This window comes from Pseudophryne corroboree, chromosome 2 (genome assembly GCF_028390025.1).
Source record: "Pseudophryne corroboree isolate aPseCor3 chromosome 2, aPseCor3.hap2, whole genome shotgun sequence".
Classification (NCBI taxonomy): Eukaryota; Metazoa; Chordata; class Amphibia; order Anura; family Myobatrachidae; genus Pseudophryne; species Pseudophryne corroboree.
The window spans coordinates 600,896,468-600,914,170 of NC_086445.1; the positions used below are offsets into that span (position 1 = coordinate 600,896,468).

Here is a 17,703-nt window from a genome sequence, read left to right on the forward strand (position 1 = left end):
GGAGTGTTTCTGACGTCAGCTCCGGCCCCCGATCATCACACTGGAAGAGTAAGTCCTGGGCTGTGCAGAGACTGCACAAACTTCTGTTTGTGCAGCTCTCCTGCACATGCGAACGCAACTCTGCACAGCAATTTCCCCCTCCCCCTGTAGGCGATGACTACCTGATCGAAGGGATGCAAAAAACGCACCCTAGCGATCTGGTCTGAATTAGGCCCAGAAACCCCCAGTTGTGGATAGTATAGCATATAAATTAAGATCCTTAGGGCGGTATTCAAATGATATATCACGCCAAATCTCCTTTCTAAAGTGATCCCCGTTATCGCGCATATTGCACCCATAGTAATCAGGTTTAGCTGCGTAAAGGGTTAGGGTGCCCTTGCTACCCCGGGGGTAGCGAGCTGAAATTATTATAGTACGCCAGTCAGCAGAGACACAATAGGTGTGGTAGGGGGTGAAAATAATTGAATACCGCCCTTAGGCTGTATACAAATAGAGGAATACATGACAATTTCATAGGCTATTGTGTGTTTTAAAGGCAACAATATAGTATATTATTCTGTATATTTAATACTAATTGTCATTTTTGGAATAATAATCTTACTTCTTACTAATGGTCAGTTGCATGTGGGTATTTTACTCTGCTCATTAGAAATATAGGGCACCAGCAACATAAATAACACTACATGACAACTGGACACGTCCACATACTGTAGTGTAGTAAACCCTAACAATATACAGTTTGCATAGAAGGAACATACAAAAATATTCAGTCGATCAAAATGACAAATCGGAAACCTTCTTAAGAAGTGAAACTTCCAAGAACTCCAAATAAGTATTGACTGTGCCTGGAAATCAGCACTCAGCTGGTGCATACAAAGTTAATAGCATTTTGTATCTGATCTATGTATACCCCAGTCAGAGGTGTGTCTGCCTGGTGGGTGGAGTGTTCTGCAGTGACTCAGTGCTATGCCTACTGTATACACACACTCACATACCTGAGCCAATACACAAATTGCTTGTACACCTGGACAGGATCTGTGCAGTCGCACACAGGTAAGGAACAATAATGGAATTCAGAAGCAAAGGTAGGAGCAAAAGCAGAACAGGCTTGCTTTATGGAGGAGAGCTTGTCATCACATATTGCTGCCTGAAACCTATATTTTGGGAATTGAGCCTATAATGACTTCACAATCAATAACATTACCTCAACATTTAAAGAGTAACAATTACATATTTGAAAAACTGTTTTTACCTTTTGACTAATGTTTGTTGGCTTCTGTGCCACACAGAAAGGGACATTATTGATTGCTTATGGCTATGTGTGTGTATGGTACTATGGTACTGACAGCTTGAGGGATCCCTTTTCCTGTTTATGTGACACGCTAACAGGTGGAAGGCATTACTATGCTTTGTTCGGGACAAACAAGCTGGTGTGTGTGTGTAAGGTGGGGGGGGGGGGGGGGGGTTGTTTCCTGCATGGTTGTTATTTGACCTAATCAACTGACCCCCAAGTCTTCACTGTGTGTAAAAGAGCATTTCTCTAGTCTATCCCTGACCTGTTTTCAGACTTCTCTACCAAGATCATTGAAAATATGCTTTCTTGTGTGTGGCCCTGTTGCTTGTGTGCTTACAGTATGTTCAGAACACAGATGGCAGACAGCGTCTTGATACAGGCACCAGCTCACAGCGAAATAATTAACTAAAATACTGCCATTTACATCCACAGTCGGTGGTTATGTCTCTGTATTATTAATGTTTACACGTGATAAATTGTCCTAAATAAGGTGAATGTTATCACATGGAGTAATTAATACAAAAGTCAAGGCAGCTGCTAATTCACCCAGTTGCATATTTTGACATCACCGTTTGTTGAGGCCGATGCCATCACCAGCCAAACTCTATTGCTGCTGGCTACAGTTCATCCTTGCTGGAGTTCATTTTTGAGAGCAGGGTCACACAAGGTTCAACTGATACGTCAGACTCAGAACTGTGTATATCTTAGCTGTCATTTGTTTTTGTTGTCACTTGTTTTCTTCCTAATCATATTTTTTTTTACTAATTTGATTAAGGATATGCAGTTTGGGACAGAAGGTATAAAGGGCCCTTTCCTGATAGCTTACAGTCTAGAAGCTAAAGGAAGAGAAATGCAGATGCACACTCCTAGCACTAAAGACACTGTTAGTAAGAATAATATATATATTTAAAAAAAACGCTCACAATTAACATGGAGTATAAATGAAGTTCTTATCACACATTTGCACAAATATGCGGGCCCATGTACCGCGACCAGGTGACTTCATCACGTGGGTCCCTAACATCCCTAATACTATCACATTCTATAAACGTATCAAGGACCTACCTTGTAATAGTGCCCTTGTCAATGTGTGATCTGAAATGCAGGAAACTTGCTAATTAAAACACCTGAGGGTAAATGGGTGAGTTGCCAATACCAGAGAATGGAGCCTTGCCTTCCAGTGTACAGTATATGCACAAATATAGGGGACGGGGATGGGGGTGGGGGTGGGGGGGGGACCTGGACTGCACACCCTATTGCTAAAGGTATTAAGAGGTGCTATCATGCTGAGGCTTCTAATACTGTGCTGGAGGAAGAGTAATGCAGATGCACACTCCTAGCACTAAAGACACTGACAGTAAGAATAATATATATATATATATATATATATATATATATAAAAAAAAACGCTCACAATTAACAAAGTTCTTAATACACATTTGCGCAAATATGCGGGCCCATGTACCGTGACCAGGTGACTTCATAACATGGGTCCCTGACATCCCTAATACTATCATATTATATAAAATTATCAAGGACTTACCTTCCAATAGTGCCCTTATCAATGTGGGATCTTTAATGCAGGAAACTTGCTAATTAAAACACCTGAGGGTAACTGGATGGGGTGCTAATACCAAAGAAGGGAGCCTTCCCTTCCAGTGTACAATATATACACAAATATAGAGGAAAAAGGGGGGCCTGAACTGTACACCCTATTACTAAAGTTATTAAGAGGTGCTACCATGCTGAGGCTTCTAATACTATGCTGGAGGAAGAGAAATGCAGATACACACTCCTAGCACTAAGAAAACGGATAGTAAAAATAATTTAAATAAACTTTCACAATTAACATGAAGTATAACATGAAGCACAAATATGCGGGCCCATGTACCGCAACCAGGTGACTTCATCACATGGGTCCCTAACATCCCTAATACTATCACATTATATAAATATATCAAGGACTTACCTTCCAATAGTGCCCTTATCAATGTGTGATTTGAAATGCAGGAACCTTGCTATTTAAAACACCTGAGGGTAAATGGGAGGGGTGCCAATACCAGAGGAAGGAGCCTTGCCTTCCAGTGTACAGTATATGCACAAATATAGCGGGGGAAAAGGAGGGGGGGGGGGTCTAGAAACCGAGACAGTGACACTTTTGTGTATATGTATTAAATAGAAATACACACAAAATTAGCCTCCTCCTTCCCCCCCTCTTGACCCACCTGGAACTGGCGTATCTATAATGGGTGCAGTGAGTGTGGTACACATGGGGTCCCACACCGCACACCCTTTTTTTTCAATACTTACCCTCTGGAGTCCCGCGTTGGCAGCAGCAGTACCGCAGAAAACACTCATAGAATGGCGTGTTGGCCATTTTACTGGAGATTCGCAAGTGCGCAGTAGGAAAAATAATAGGAAAATAGCCACAACGCCATTTTCCCGGAGACCTGTGCATGTGCACTAGACTCTGGAACAGCGGGTCTCCTAGTGACCCTAGTACCCAGAATCTATTACCTTGCCAGCTAGAGAGGAGGGGGCCCAGACAGAGATTGCACATGGGCCTCCTCTCTTGATGCGTCCCTGACCCATAGAGGCATAGAGAGATTAAATATTTTGTGATAGTCCAATCAAGCAGTATTGGCAGCAGCACAGAAGAACAAGTTTTAGTTATGTCCAGAATGTGAAAAGGGCTATTGTGGCTGGATTTTAAGGAGACGATGACATAGTAGCACAAGGGAACTGAATGTGTGGAGCACAGGTGAGAGTGGCGCTTAGGAGCTAGTGACATTGAGAAGAGGGAAAATAAATTAGCTCCTTTGCACTTGTTGAGTTTCAGATACGGGGGTAAATGTATTACGGAGAAGCGGTATCAGCGTACGTTACGTGCACTATACCGCTTCTCCCCCATGTATGCTGGCTACGGTGCGAGCAAAGTGACAGGGGCACTGTGCACATGCGCAGAGGAGCTGGCTGGGAAGGAGACACAGCGCGTAAATTCTGGGGGACCTCGCCGGAGGGGGGAGCTCAGCAGACAAGATGTTAATACATCTTGTAGATGTCCCTTCCTGCTTCGTCTTGGTAATGAGGCGAAGCAGGAAGTGTTATAGCGGCACAATGTGGGAGAGAGGTAGATTTGGCTGCTAGTTCTTTATTTATGGGTCAGGTTCTTGTACTATTGTTGCCAAGACACTCTTTGATGCCTTCCTTTCTATTGTGCTCTGTCAATCAACAAACAAATTCATCAATTAATTACTAATCACGTTATTTTATAAGGCCTTCTATTTGCTTGCCAGTAAAGTATGTACAAGCAGGTTATAATAAAAATGAATGTTTGCCTGATTTGCAAACATGGGGTGAAATTTAATAGCCTGCAAGGTGCAGGTTGTGTGGCACTTTGTGCAAGTCCGCCATCATTGGTTTCAATGCCCCAAAAATGGCTATGGCATGCCTGTGCTTTCCCAACCACTCACCATAAACTGCTGTTAACACTTCCAAATGGCCACTTCCTGTCAATCACTCTACGACAAAGTCCTAAGTGTGAACGGGATAGCAGCGCCACCCTCGCACACGTACATTGCGAATGTAGCACACGTGCAGTTTGCCGATAAACGCTCCATTGTGTGAACATCGGTCATTGCATACTAACATGAATTGCGCCCAAAGTCCCGCACAGCCTGTAACTCGCAAGCTATTAAATTTCACAGCTGGTTTGAGTATCAGATGACAAAATTTACCCTAAACACATCTTCTACATATGGCAATAAACATCCCAAACACCATAAGCAAGTCCCAGATACAGCATAAAATCTCCTGCACAGTGCTGATGTTCATGGAAATTAGTGTTTTTTGTGACCATGCATGTGTCTAAAGGGTAAATATATTATAGCGGCATGTATCTTTTCGCTATAACACTTCCTGCTGCACCTCGGTAATGAGGCAAAGCAGGAAGGGACATCGACAAGATGTGTAAACATGTCTGCTGAAGAGGGGAAGTGAAGGCTCCCTCCTCCGGAGATGTCCTCCTGAACACACAGCGCATCCAGAGCCGGATTAAGAGGGGGCTCTGGTGGTAAGTATCCCCGGCCCCCCTTTTCAAAAGGGCCCCCTACCACCGCCGCAGATCGTATCTCTGGTCCGATCTGCGGCGCAGCCGCTCCACACACAGGGCTGCTGAGCTATGGCTCACCATGGCCTTAAAATGCTGGCGCCGCACGCAGGGAGTGTGAACAGGAAGGACAGCTGAGTGACGGCTCAGCTGTCCAATGATCTGTGGAGCAGCAGCCTGCGGCTCAGTCATTGGCTGGGCGCAAAGGCTGGCGGGAAAAAGGAGGACGGTGTGTGGAGCCAGCCTGTGCCCAGCTTGAGTGAAAAAAATTGGATTTTAATTACCTACCGGTAAATCCTTTTCTCGTTGTCCGTAAAGGATACTGGGGTTCCATTTAGTACCATGGGGTATAGACGGGTCCACTAGAAGCATGGGCACTTTAAGAATTTGATAGTGTGGGCTGGCTCCTCCCTCTATGCCCCTCCTACCAGACTCAGTCTAGGAAACTGTGCCCGAGGAGACGGACATACTTTGAGTAAAGGATAGATAAATATAGTGGTGAGATTCCGAACCAGCACACACAAACAGAGGAAAGCTATGCTAACCCAACTTTGAACAGGAACAGCAACAGCTGAACCAACAATACTTAACCAAGTAACAGTGCAGGAAGAACGAAGCACCGGGCGGGCGCCAGGAATTCTCTACGGACTACGAGAAAAGGATTTACCGGTAGGTAATTAAAATCCTATTTTCTCTTACGTCCTAGAGGATGCTGGGGACTCCGTAAGGACCATGGGGATAGACGGGCTCCGCAGGAGACATGGGCACTAAAAAGAACTTTAGATATGGGTGTGCACTGGCTCCTCCCTCTATGCCCCTCCTCCAGAACTCAGTTTGATACTGTGCCCAGAGGAGACTGGGTGCATTACAGGGAGCTCTCCTGAGTTTCCTGAAAGAAAGTAATTTTGTTAGGTTTTTTATTTTCAGGGAGCCTGCTGGCAACAGACTCCCTGCATCGAGGGACTGAGGGGAGAGAAGCAGACCTACTTAACTGCTAGGCTCTGCTTCTTAGGCTACTGGACACCATTAGCTCCAGAGGGAGTCGGAACGCAGGTCTCTGCTAGCTGTTCGTCCCGGAGCCGCGCCGCCGTCCTCCTCACAGAGCCGGAAGATAGAAGCCGGGTGAGTATGAGAAGAAAGAAGACTTCAGAGGCGGCAGAAGACTTCGGATCTTCACTGAGGTAACGCGCAGCGGTAACGCTACGCGCCATTGCTCCCGCACAACACACACACGGCAGGCACTGTAAGGGTGCAGGGCGCAGGGGGGGGCGCCCTGGGCAGCAATTACACCTCTGACTGGCAAAATCAGGGCATATATGGGCTCTACGTGATATATCAGAGATCCCCCGCCAGGTTTTTTTAAATTGATCGAGCGGGACCGAAGCCCGCCGCTGAGGGGGCGGAGCTTGATCCTCAGCACTCACCAGCGCCATTTTCTCCACAGCACACCGCTGAGAAGCTGGCTCCCCGGACTCTCCCCTGCTGAACACGGTGACAGAGGGTTTGAAAGAGGGAAGGGGGGAACATAAATTGGCGCAGTGTTATATAGATATATACTAAAAGCGCTATCTGGGTCATTTTCTTTTTTCCCTGGGTCATTAGCGCTGGGTGTGTGCTTGCATACTCTCTCTCTGTCTCTCCAAAGGGGCCTTGTGGGGGAACTGTCTCCAGATAGAGAATTCCCTGAGTGTGTGGTGTGTCGGTACGCGTGTGTCGGCATGTCTGAAGCGGAAGGCTCTTCTAGGGAGGAGGTGGAGCAAATGAGTGTGATGTCTCCGTCGGCAACGCCGACACCTGACTGGTTGGATATGTGGAATGTTTTAAATGCAAATGTGAATTTATTGCACAAAAGGTTGGACAAAGCTGAGTCCAGGGAGTGTACAGGGAGTCAAACCCTGCCTTTCACTATGCCACAGGGACCTCCTGGGTCTCAAAAGCGTCCACTATCCCAAATAGTAGATACTGATACCGACACGGATTCAGACTCCAGTGTCGACTACGATGATGCAAAGTTGCAGCCAAAATTGGCTAAAAGTATTCAATATATGATCATTGCTATAAAAGAGGTGTTACATATCACAGATGACCCCTCTGTCCCTGACACGAGGGTGCGCATGTATAAGGAAAAGAAACCTGAGGTAACCTTTCCCCCATCTCACGAGCTGAACGAATTATTTGAAAAGGCTTGGGAATCTCCAGACAAGAAGCTGCAGATTCCCAAAAGGATTCTTATGGCGTATCCGTTCCCGACTAAGGACAGGATACGGTGGGAATCCTCCCCGACGGTGGATAAAGCGTTGACTCGCTTATTCAAGAAGGTAGCGCTGCCATCTCAAGATACGGCAATCCTCAAGGATCCTGCTGATCGCAGGCAGGAGACTACACATACTGGTACCTTACTCAGACCGGCGATAGCGTCAGCTTGGGTCTGTAGCGCTGTAGCAGCATGGACAGATACCTTATCTGCTGAGATAGATACGCTGGATAAGGAAACCATTTTATTGACCCTGGGTCATATTAAAGATGCTGTCCTGTATATGAGAGATGCTCAGAGAGATATTGGCCTACTGGGTTCCAGAGCCAGCGCTATGGCGATTTCGGCTAGACGAGCCCTATGGACCCGACAATGGACGGGCGATGCCGACTCGAAGAGGCATATGGAGGTTTTACCTTACAAGGGTGAGGAATTGTTTGGGGAAGGTCTCACGGACCTGGTCTCCACGGCTACGGCAGGTAAATCAGCTTTTTTGCCTTATGTTTCCTCACAGCCTGAGAAAGCACCACATTATCAGATGCAGTCCTTTGGGTCGCATAAACCCAAGAGAGTGCGGGGATCTTCCTTTCTTGCCAGCTTTAAGGGCAAGGGGAAAAAGCTGCCAACCACAGCTAGTTCCCAGTAGCAGAAGTCCTCCCCGGCCTCTACAAAATCCACCGCATGACGCTGGGGCTCCGCTGAGGGAGTCCGCCCCAGTGGGGGCACGTCTTCGACTTTTCAGCCACGTCTGGGTTTACTCACAGGTGGATCCCTGGCAATATAAATTGTGTCCCAGGGTTACAAGCTGGAATTCGAAGAGGTGCCTCCTCGTCGGTTTTTCAAATCGGCCCTACCGGCTTCTCCCCCAGAAAGGGAGATATAATTAAAGGCAATTCAAAAATTGTGTCTTCAGCAAGTGGTGGTCAAGGTCCCCCTGCTGCAGCAGGGGATGGGGTATTACTCAACCCTGGTTGTAGTCCCAAAACCAGACGGTTCGGTCAGGCCCATTTTGAATTTAAAATCCTTAAACCTATACTTAAAAAGGTTCAAGTTCAAGATGGAGTCGCTCAGAGCGGTCATCGCCAGCCTGGAAGGGGGGGATTATATGGTGTCCCTGGACATAAAGGATGCATACCTTCATGTCCCCATATATCAACCTCATCAGCCTGAGGTTTGCTGTACAGGATTGTCATTACCAATTTCAGACGTTGCCGTTTGGGCTTTCCACGGTCCCGAGGATTTTCACAAAGGTAATGGCGGAAATGATGGTGCTCCTGCGCAAGCAGGGTGTCACAATTATCCCGTACTTGGACGATCTCCTAATAAAAGCGAGATCGAGAGAATGGTTACTGGACAGTGTATCACTCTCCCTGAGGGTGTTGCAACAGCACGGCTGGATTCTCAATATCCCGAAGTCACAGTTGGTTCCAACGACTCGGTTGCCTTTCTTAGGCATGGTTCTGGATACAGACCAGAAAAGGGTTTATCTTCCGACGGAAAAGGCCCAAGTACTCGTGCCTTTGGTCAAGGACCTATTGAAGCCAAAAAGGGTGTCGATGCATGACTGCACTCGAGTTCTGGGAAAGATGGTGGCGACTTACGAGGCCATTCCATTCGGCAGGTTCCATGCAAGGACTTTTCAATGGGACCTTCTGGACAAGTGGTCCGGGTCTCATCTACAGATTCATCAGATGATCACCCTGTCCCCCAAGGCCAGGGTATCTCTCCTGTGGTGGCTGCAGAGTGCTCACCTTCTGGAGGGTCGCAGGTTCGGCATTCAGGACTGGGTTCTGGTAACCACGGACGCGAGCTTCTGAGGTTGGGGAGCAGTCACACAGGGGAGAAACTTCCAGGGTCTCTGGTCAAGCCAGGAGGCTGGTCTTCACATCAACGTACTGGAGTTGAGGGCCATATACAAGGGCCTTCGTCAAGCGGAGAATTTGCTTTGCGACCTACCGGTTCTGATTCAGTCAGACAACATCACCGCAGTGGCTAATGTAAACCGCCAAGGCGGAACAAGGAGCAGAGTGGCAATGGCAGAAGCCACCAGGATTCTTCGCTGGGCGGAAAATCATGCAAGCGCTCTGACAGCAGTCTTCATTCCGGGAGTGGACAACTGGGAAGCAGACTTCCTCAGCAGACACGATCTACATCCAGGAGAGTGGGGACTTCATCAGGAAGTCTTCGCAGAAATTGCAAGTCAGTGGGGACTGCCTCAGATAGACATGATGGCGTCACGCCTCAACAAAAAGCTACCGAGGTATTGCGCCAGGTCAAGAGACCCTCAGGCGGTAGCAGTGGACGTCCTGGTGACACCGTGGGTGTTCCAGTTGGTCTATGTGTTTCCTCCTCTTCCTCTCATCTCCAAGATATTGAGAATCATAAGATGAAGAGGAGTACAGACAATTCTCATTGTTCCAGATTGGCCTCGAAGGGCCTGGTATCCGGATGTGCAGGAAATGCTCACAGAAGATCCGTGGCCTCTTCCTCTCAGAGAGGACTTGTTACAACAGGGGCCCTGTCTGTTCCAAGACTTACCGCGGCTGCGTTTGACGGCATGGTGGTTGAACGCCGGATCTTAGCGGAAGAGGGCATTCCGGATGAGGTCATTCCGACTCTAATAAAGGCTAGGAAAGACGTGACAGCGAAACATTATCACCGTATTTGGAGGAAGTATGTCTCTTGGTGTGAGTCCAGGAATGCTCCTCCGGAGGAATTCCATCTGGGCCGTTTCCTTCACTTCCTACAGACTGGAGTGAATTTGGGCCTAAAATTAGGCTCCATTAAGGTTCAGATTTCGTCCCTATCCATTTTCTTTCAGAAGGAATTGGCTTCTCTTCCGGAAGTACAGACTTTTGTGAAGGGAGTGCTGCATATACAGCCTCCTTGTGTGCCTCCAGTGGCACCCTGGGACCTTAACGTGGTGTTACGTTTCCTTAAGTCTCACTGGTTTGAACCTCTTAAAATGGTGGAATTTAAGTATCTCACTTGGAAAGTGGTCATGTTGTTGGCCTTGGCATTGGCAAGGCGTGTGTCTGAATTGGCAGCTTTATCTCACAAAAGCCCCTATCTGGTTTTCCATGTGGATAGAGCAGAGTTTCGGACTCGTCCTCAATTTTTGCCCAAGGTGGTTTCATCTTTTCATATGAACCAACCTATTGTGGTGCCTGTGGCTACGCGGGACTGGGGGATTCCGAGTCCCTTGATGTGGTCAGGGCATTGAAAAGTTATGTAGCCAGAACGGCTAGGGTGAGGAAAACAGAGGCTCTGTTTGTCCTGTATGCAGACAACTAGGTTGGCGCTCCTGCTTCTAAGCAGACTATTGCTCGCTGGATCTGTAACACGATTCAGCAGGCTCATTCTACGGCTGGATTGCCGGTACCAAATTCGGTAAAGGCCGATTCCACTAGGAAGGTGGGGCTCTTCTTGGGCGGCTGCCCGAGGGGTCTCGGCATTACAGCTTTGCCGAGCAGCGACTTGGTCGGGTTCAAACACCTTTGCAAAGTTCTACAAGTTTGATATCCTGGCTGAGGAGGACCTCATGTTTGCTCAATCGGTGCTGCAGAGTCATCCGCACTCTCCCGCCCGTTTTGGAGCTTTGGTATAATCCCCATGGTCCTTACGGAGTCCCCAGCATCCTCTAGGACGTAAGAGAAAATTAGATTTTAAACCTACCTATTTTAAATCTTTTTCTCCTAGTCCGTAGAGGATGCTGGGCGCCCGTCCCAGTGCGGACTACATTCTGCATGACTTGTATATAGTTATTGCTTACATAAGGGTTATGTTACAGTTTTGATCAGTCTCGGGCTGATGCTGGTTTGTTTCATACTGTTGACTGGTTCGTATATCCAGGTTATACGGTGTGGATGGTGTGGGCTGTTATGAATCTTGCCCTTAGATTAACAAAAATCCTTTCCTCGTACTGTCCGTCTCCTCTGGGTACAGTTTCTCTAACTGAGGTCTGGAGGAGGGGCATAGAGGGAGGAGCCAGTGCACACCCATATCTAAAGTTCTTTTTAGTGCCCATGTCTCCTGCAGAGCCCGTCTATCCCCATGGTCCTTACGGAGTCCCCAGCATCCTCTACGGACTAGGAGAAAAATATTTACCGGTAGGTTTAAAATCTTATTTTCTCTTACGTCCTAGAGGATACTGGGGTTCCGTTTAGTACCATAGGGATGTACCAAAGCTCCCAAACTGGGTGGGAGAGTGCTGAGGTTCCTGCAGAACTGATTGACCAAACTGAAGGTCCTCAGAGGCCAAAGTATCGAACATGTAGAACTTAGCAAACGTGTTCGAACCAGACCAAGTAGCCGCTCGGCAGAGCTGTAAAGCCGTGACACCTCGGGCAGCCGCCCAGGAAGAACCCACTGACCTAGTAGAGTGGGCCTGTACAGATTTTTGAACCAGAAAACCTGCCGTGGAATAAGCATGCTGGATAGTGAGCTTGATCCAGTGGGCAATTGTCTGCTTTGAAGCAGGACCCCCAATTTTATTGGGATCATATAGAACGAACAGCGAGTCGGATTTCCTGTGACGAGCTGTCCTCTTTACGTATACCTTTAATTCCCTCACAACATCCAAAGACTTTGAAGTAGCAGAAGTGTCGGTGATAACCATAACCACAATAGGTTGGTTGATGTGAAACACTGACACCACTTTCGGAAGAAATTGCTGAATTCAGCTCTGTCCTCATGGAAAATTAAATAGGGGCTCTTGTGAGACACACATCTCGCTGAAGCCAAGGCCAACAGTGTGACAGTCTTCCACGTAAGATATTTTATGTCCACCTCCTGTAATGGTTCAAACCAGTCCGATCGGAGGAATTTCAGCACCAAATTGAGGTCCCAAGGTGCTGTGGGAGGCACAAAGGGAGGTTGGATGCGCAGAACACCTTTCCAACACATCTGGACCTCAGGAAGAGAAGCCAATTGTTTCTGAAAGAAAATGGACAAGGCCGAAATCTGGACTTTTATGGAGCCCAGATGTAGGCCCACATCCACACCTGCCTGCAGAAAATGTCCCAGGTGAAATTTCACTGCAGAATAAGTTCTGCTCTCACTCCAAGAGACGTATTTCTTCCAAATATGATGGTAATGTTTCAATGTTACCCCCTTCCTGCCTTGGATCATAGTCGGGATGACTTTGTTAGGGATCCCTCTTCTGGCTAGAATCAGCCGTTCAACTTCCATGCCGATCCTCGCGAAGAGGTAGAGGCCACGGATCTTCGAAGAGCATCTCCAGAAGGTCCGCGTACCAGGCCCTTCTTAGCCAGTCCGCAGCAATGAGTATTGCTTGAACCTTTTCACTTTTTATTCTTTTGAGAATTCTTGAACCTTTTCCCTTTTTACTCTTTTGAGAATTCTTGGGATCAGAGGAAGTGGAAACACGTACACCATCTGATAGACCCATGGAGTCGTCAGGGCATCTACCGTCACTGCCTGTGGGTCTCTCAACCTGGAACAATAATGCTTGAGCTTCATGTTGAGTCAAGAGGCCATCATGTCGATTTGTGGATATCCCCACTGACGTGTTAAGCACCTGAACACTTCCGGGTGAAGGCCCCACTCCCCCAGGTGCAGGTCGTGTCTGCTGAGGAAGTCTGCTTCCCAGTTATCTACTCCAGGAATTAAGTTTTTTTCTGCCCAGAGGAGAATTCTTGACACCTTTGACATTGCTGGTCTGCTTTTTGTTCCGCCCTGTCGGTTTATGTACGTCACTGCCGTTACATTGTCTGACTGGACTTGAATGGCCCGATCCTGAAGAAGATAAGAGGCCTGCAGAAGGGCATTGTATATGGCCCTGAGTTCCAGAATGTTGATTGGAAGGACAACTTCCTCACTTGACCATCTTCCTTGAAACTGCACCCCCTGGGTGACTGCTTCTCAACATCGGAGGCTTGCATCCATAGTAAACAGGATGCAGTCCTGAATTCTGAACCCTCGATGAGGTGTGAGGTCTGTAGCCACCACAGAAGGGAGATCCTGGCTTTTGGTCACAGACAAATCCTCTGGTGCATGAGAAGATGCAATCCGGACCATTTGTCCAACAGATCCAGCTGTAAGGGTTTGCGTGAAACCTTCCGTATTGAAGCGCCTCATAAGAGGCCACCATTTTCCCCAGAAGGCGAATGCATAGATGCACCGATATCCGGGTTGGCTTTAGGACATCCCGTACCATCAACTAGATTACCAATGCCTTTCCCAATGGAAGGAACACTTTCTGCGACTCCGTGTCCAGTATCATTCCCAGGAATGGGAGCCTCCGTGTTGGCTCTAGATGAGATTTCGGAAGGTTCAGAATCCACCCGTGATCCTGGAGAAGTTTGGTTGACAGGCCAATGCTGTCCAGCAACCTCTCCCTGGATGGCGCCTTTATCAGAAGATCGTCCAGGTGCGGAATTATGTTCACTCCCTGCTTGTAGAGTATAAACATCATCTCTGCCATCACCTTGGTGAACACCCTCTGTGCCGTGGAGAGACCAAGTGGCAGGGCCTGGAACTGGTAGTGACAGTCCTGTAGTGCAAACCGTAGATAAGCCTGGTGAGGCGGCCAGATTGGAATGTGAAGGTACGCATCCTTGATATCCAGAGACACAAGGAATTCCCCTTCCTCCAGACCTGAGATCACCGCTCTCAGAGACTCCATCTTGAACTTGAACATTCTTAAGAATGGGTTCAAGGACTTGAAGTTCAGAATTGGATGTACCGAACCGTCCTGTTTTGGTACTACAAACAAGTTGGAATAGTACCCCCTGTTGTGTAGATGAGGTGGAACTGGAACAATGAGTTGAGTCTGTACCAGTTTTTGGATGGCCTGCTGTAACGTTATACTTGCCTGTTGTGAAGCTGGTAAGCCTGATTTGAACAATCTGTGAGGAGTGAGCTCTTGGAACTCCAGTCTGTAGCCCTGGGAAATAAGATCTATTTCCCAGGGATCCTGACACGAGCTTGACCAGATGTGAATGAAGAATTGTAGTCGGACTCCCACCTGACAGACCTCCAGGCCTCTCGGTCCACCGTCATGCTGAAGGCTTTGAGGAAGCAGAGTCTGAGCTCTGTTCCTAAACACCTGCAGTTGATGGTTTGCGTGGTTTACCTCTTGCGCCTCTGAAGGCCGTAGTTGCACCTCTGGATTTTCCCATAAACTTGGCTGTCCAAAAGGACTGCAAATTTGAAGCTGAATAAGCTTCCCTGGCTGGGGGAGCTGCGGAAGGAAGATACGTAGAGTTACCCAAAGTAGCTTTGGAGATCCATTTGTCTAGGTCGTCTCCAAACAAGGCCTCTCCTGTGAATGGTAGGCCTTCCACGCCTTTCCTGGAGTCGCATCAGTAGTCCACTGGCGTAGCCACAAGCCCTTGCGTGCTGACACTGCCATAGCGGTGGCGCGTGCATTAAGCAAACCAATCTCTTTTATGGCTTCCACCATAAAGTTCGCAGAGTCCTGTATATGCTGCAGGAGTAAAACAACATCCCCCCTAGACAAGGAATCTAACCCCTCAATTAGGTTACCTGGCAATTTAGCAATGGCATTTGTGATCCACGCACATGCAATAGTGGGTCTTTGGGCCACCCCAGCAGCTGTGTACAATGATTTGAGTGTAGTCTCAATTTTACTATCAGCTGTATCTTTTAGGGAGGCTGCACCAGGGACAGGCAATACAATTTTTCGTGACAGCCTAGGCCCTAGAGACTGATGCGTTCACTGGATTTTACCATTTTTTCCTATCCTCCAGGGGAAAAGGAAAAAATGAGAGCAACCTGTTAGGGATTTGAAATTTGTTTGTCAGAATTAACCCACTGTTCTTCAAACAGGGTATTCAATTCCTTTGACGCAGGAAAAGTGACTGAGGACTTCTTTTTAACATTAAAATAAGATTCATCACACTCATCTGACATCTTATCAGGAATTTGCAGAGCTTCTATTCCCTGTGACAGAGTAGCATCCCCCCCCCCCCCCCCTCCAAATCCACCTCAGCCTCCTCCATGTCTGGGTGGTCTTCAGTATGCCGACTGTCGGGATCCCGGCACACAGTATACCGGCGCCGGAATCCCGACAGCCGGCATACCAACACTTTTTCTCCCTCGTGGGGGTCCACGACCCCCCTGGAGGGAGAATAAAATAGCATGGCGCGCGTAGCGCGCCACCGTGCCCGCAGCGCGGCAAGCGCAGTGAGCCTGCAAGGGGCTCATTTGCGCTCTCCACGCTGTTGGTATGCCGGCGGTCGGGATCCCGGCGCCGGTATGCTGGTCGCCGGGAGCCTGGCCGCCAGCATACCATACTACACCCCCATGTCTGACCCATCAGCATCAGAGTCAGACTGCAGGATATGGGCCAGAGATCGTTTTTGCGGACAAATGGGAGGGGATTGAGACGCTGGCTTGCGGACTGAGTGTCTATTCATCAACTCATCCACAGTCTATCTTATCTTAAGTATTGCGTCTCTTTCTCATTGCGGGATAGCTTTGCAGAAATATTTGAGATCATTCTTTTAATGGAATTAACCCATTCTGTTTCAGCCCCGTTATTCTGGGAAGGTGCACTGCCCTAAGTACCCAGTAGTGAGCCCCCTGGTGAAGAGGAACACTCCGCTGTACAAGAAACACACTCTTTGACTGACATAATGTAAATGTGACAGCACACACACACACACACACACACACACACACACGTTAAGCACAATTAACCGACAAAGAGTCCTTCAGGGAGACACAGAGTAATTTGGAGCCAGAACTGGTGGACCTGCACGTCCCTGTCCGTCAGCGTCTGTGTCCACTGCAGAGAGAAAATGGCACTGGTAAGCTGCTGGATCCACTCATAGTGAATAGAGATGAGCGGGTTCGGTTTCTCTGAATCCGAACCCGCCAGAACTTCATGTTTTTTTTCACGGGTCCGAGCGACTCGGATCTTCCCGCCTTGCTCGGTTAACCCGAGCGCGCCCGAACGTCATCATGACGCTGTCGGATTCTCGCGAGGCTCGGATTCTATCGCGAGACTCGGATTCTATATAAGGAGCCGCGCGTCGCCGCCATTTTCACACGTGCATTGAGATTGATAGGGAGAGGACGTGGCTGGCGTCCTCTCCGTTTAGAATAGATTAGAGAGACACTTGATTTACTAATTTTGGGGAGCATTAGGAGTACTCAGTACAGTGCAGAGTTTTGCTGATAGTGACCAGTGACCACCAGTTTTATTTATAATCCGTTCTCTGCCTGAAAAAAGCGATACACAGCACACAGTGACTCAGTCACATACCATATCTGTGTGCACTGCTCAGGCTCAGGCCAGTGTGCTGCATCATCTATTATCTATATATAAATAATATTATATATATCTGTCTGACTGCTCAGCTCACACAGCTTATAATTGTGGGGGAGACTGGGGAGCACTACTGCAGTGCCAGTTATAGGTTATAGCAGGAGCCAGGAGTACATAATATATTATATAGTGAGTGACCACCAGACACACAGTGCAGTTTATTTAATATATCCGTTCTCTGCCTGAAAAAAGCGATACACACAGTGACTCAGTCAGTCACATACCATATCTGTGTGCACTGCTCAGGCTCAGGCCAGTGTGCTGCATCATCTATATATATTATATATCTGTCTGACTGCTCAGCTCACACAGCTTATAATTGTGGGGGAGACTGGGGAGCACTACTGCAGTGCCAGTTATAGGTTATAGCAGGAGCCAGGAGTACATAATATTATATTAAAATTAAACAGTGCACACTTTTGCTGCAGGAGTGCCACTGCCAGTGTGACTAGTGACCAGTGACCTGACCACCAGTATATATAATATTAGTAGTATACTATCTCTTTATCAACCAGTCTATATTAGCAGCAGACACAGTACAGTGCGGTAGTTCACGGCTGTGGCTACCTCTGTGTCGGCACTCGGCAGCCCGTCCATAATTGTATATACCACCTAACCGTGGTTTTTTTTTCTTTCTTTATACATACATACTAGTTACGAGTATACTATCTCTTTATCAACCAGTCTATATATTAGCAGCAGACACAGTACAGTGCGGTAGTTCACGGCTG

At 47.7% G+C, this 17,703-nt stretch overlaps 1 protein-coding gene across 1 annotated transcript in view; it reads left to right on the forward strand.

Moving 5' to 3' along the window:
* The first annotated feature begins 969 nt into the window (after positions 1-969).
* Positions 970-17,703, forward strand: part of SYTL1 (synaptotagmin like 1) — a 178,993-nt gene continuing 162,259 nt past the window's right edge. The window contains exon 1 of the mRNA XM_063954701.1: positions 970-1,053. The gene's annotated coding sequence lies outside the window, so the exon portion shown is untranslated. The remainder of the gene's footprint in view (positions 1,054-17,703) is intronic.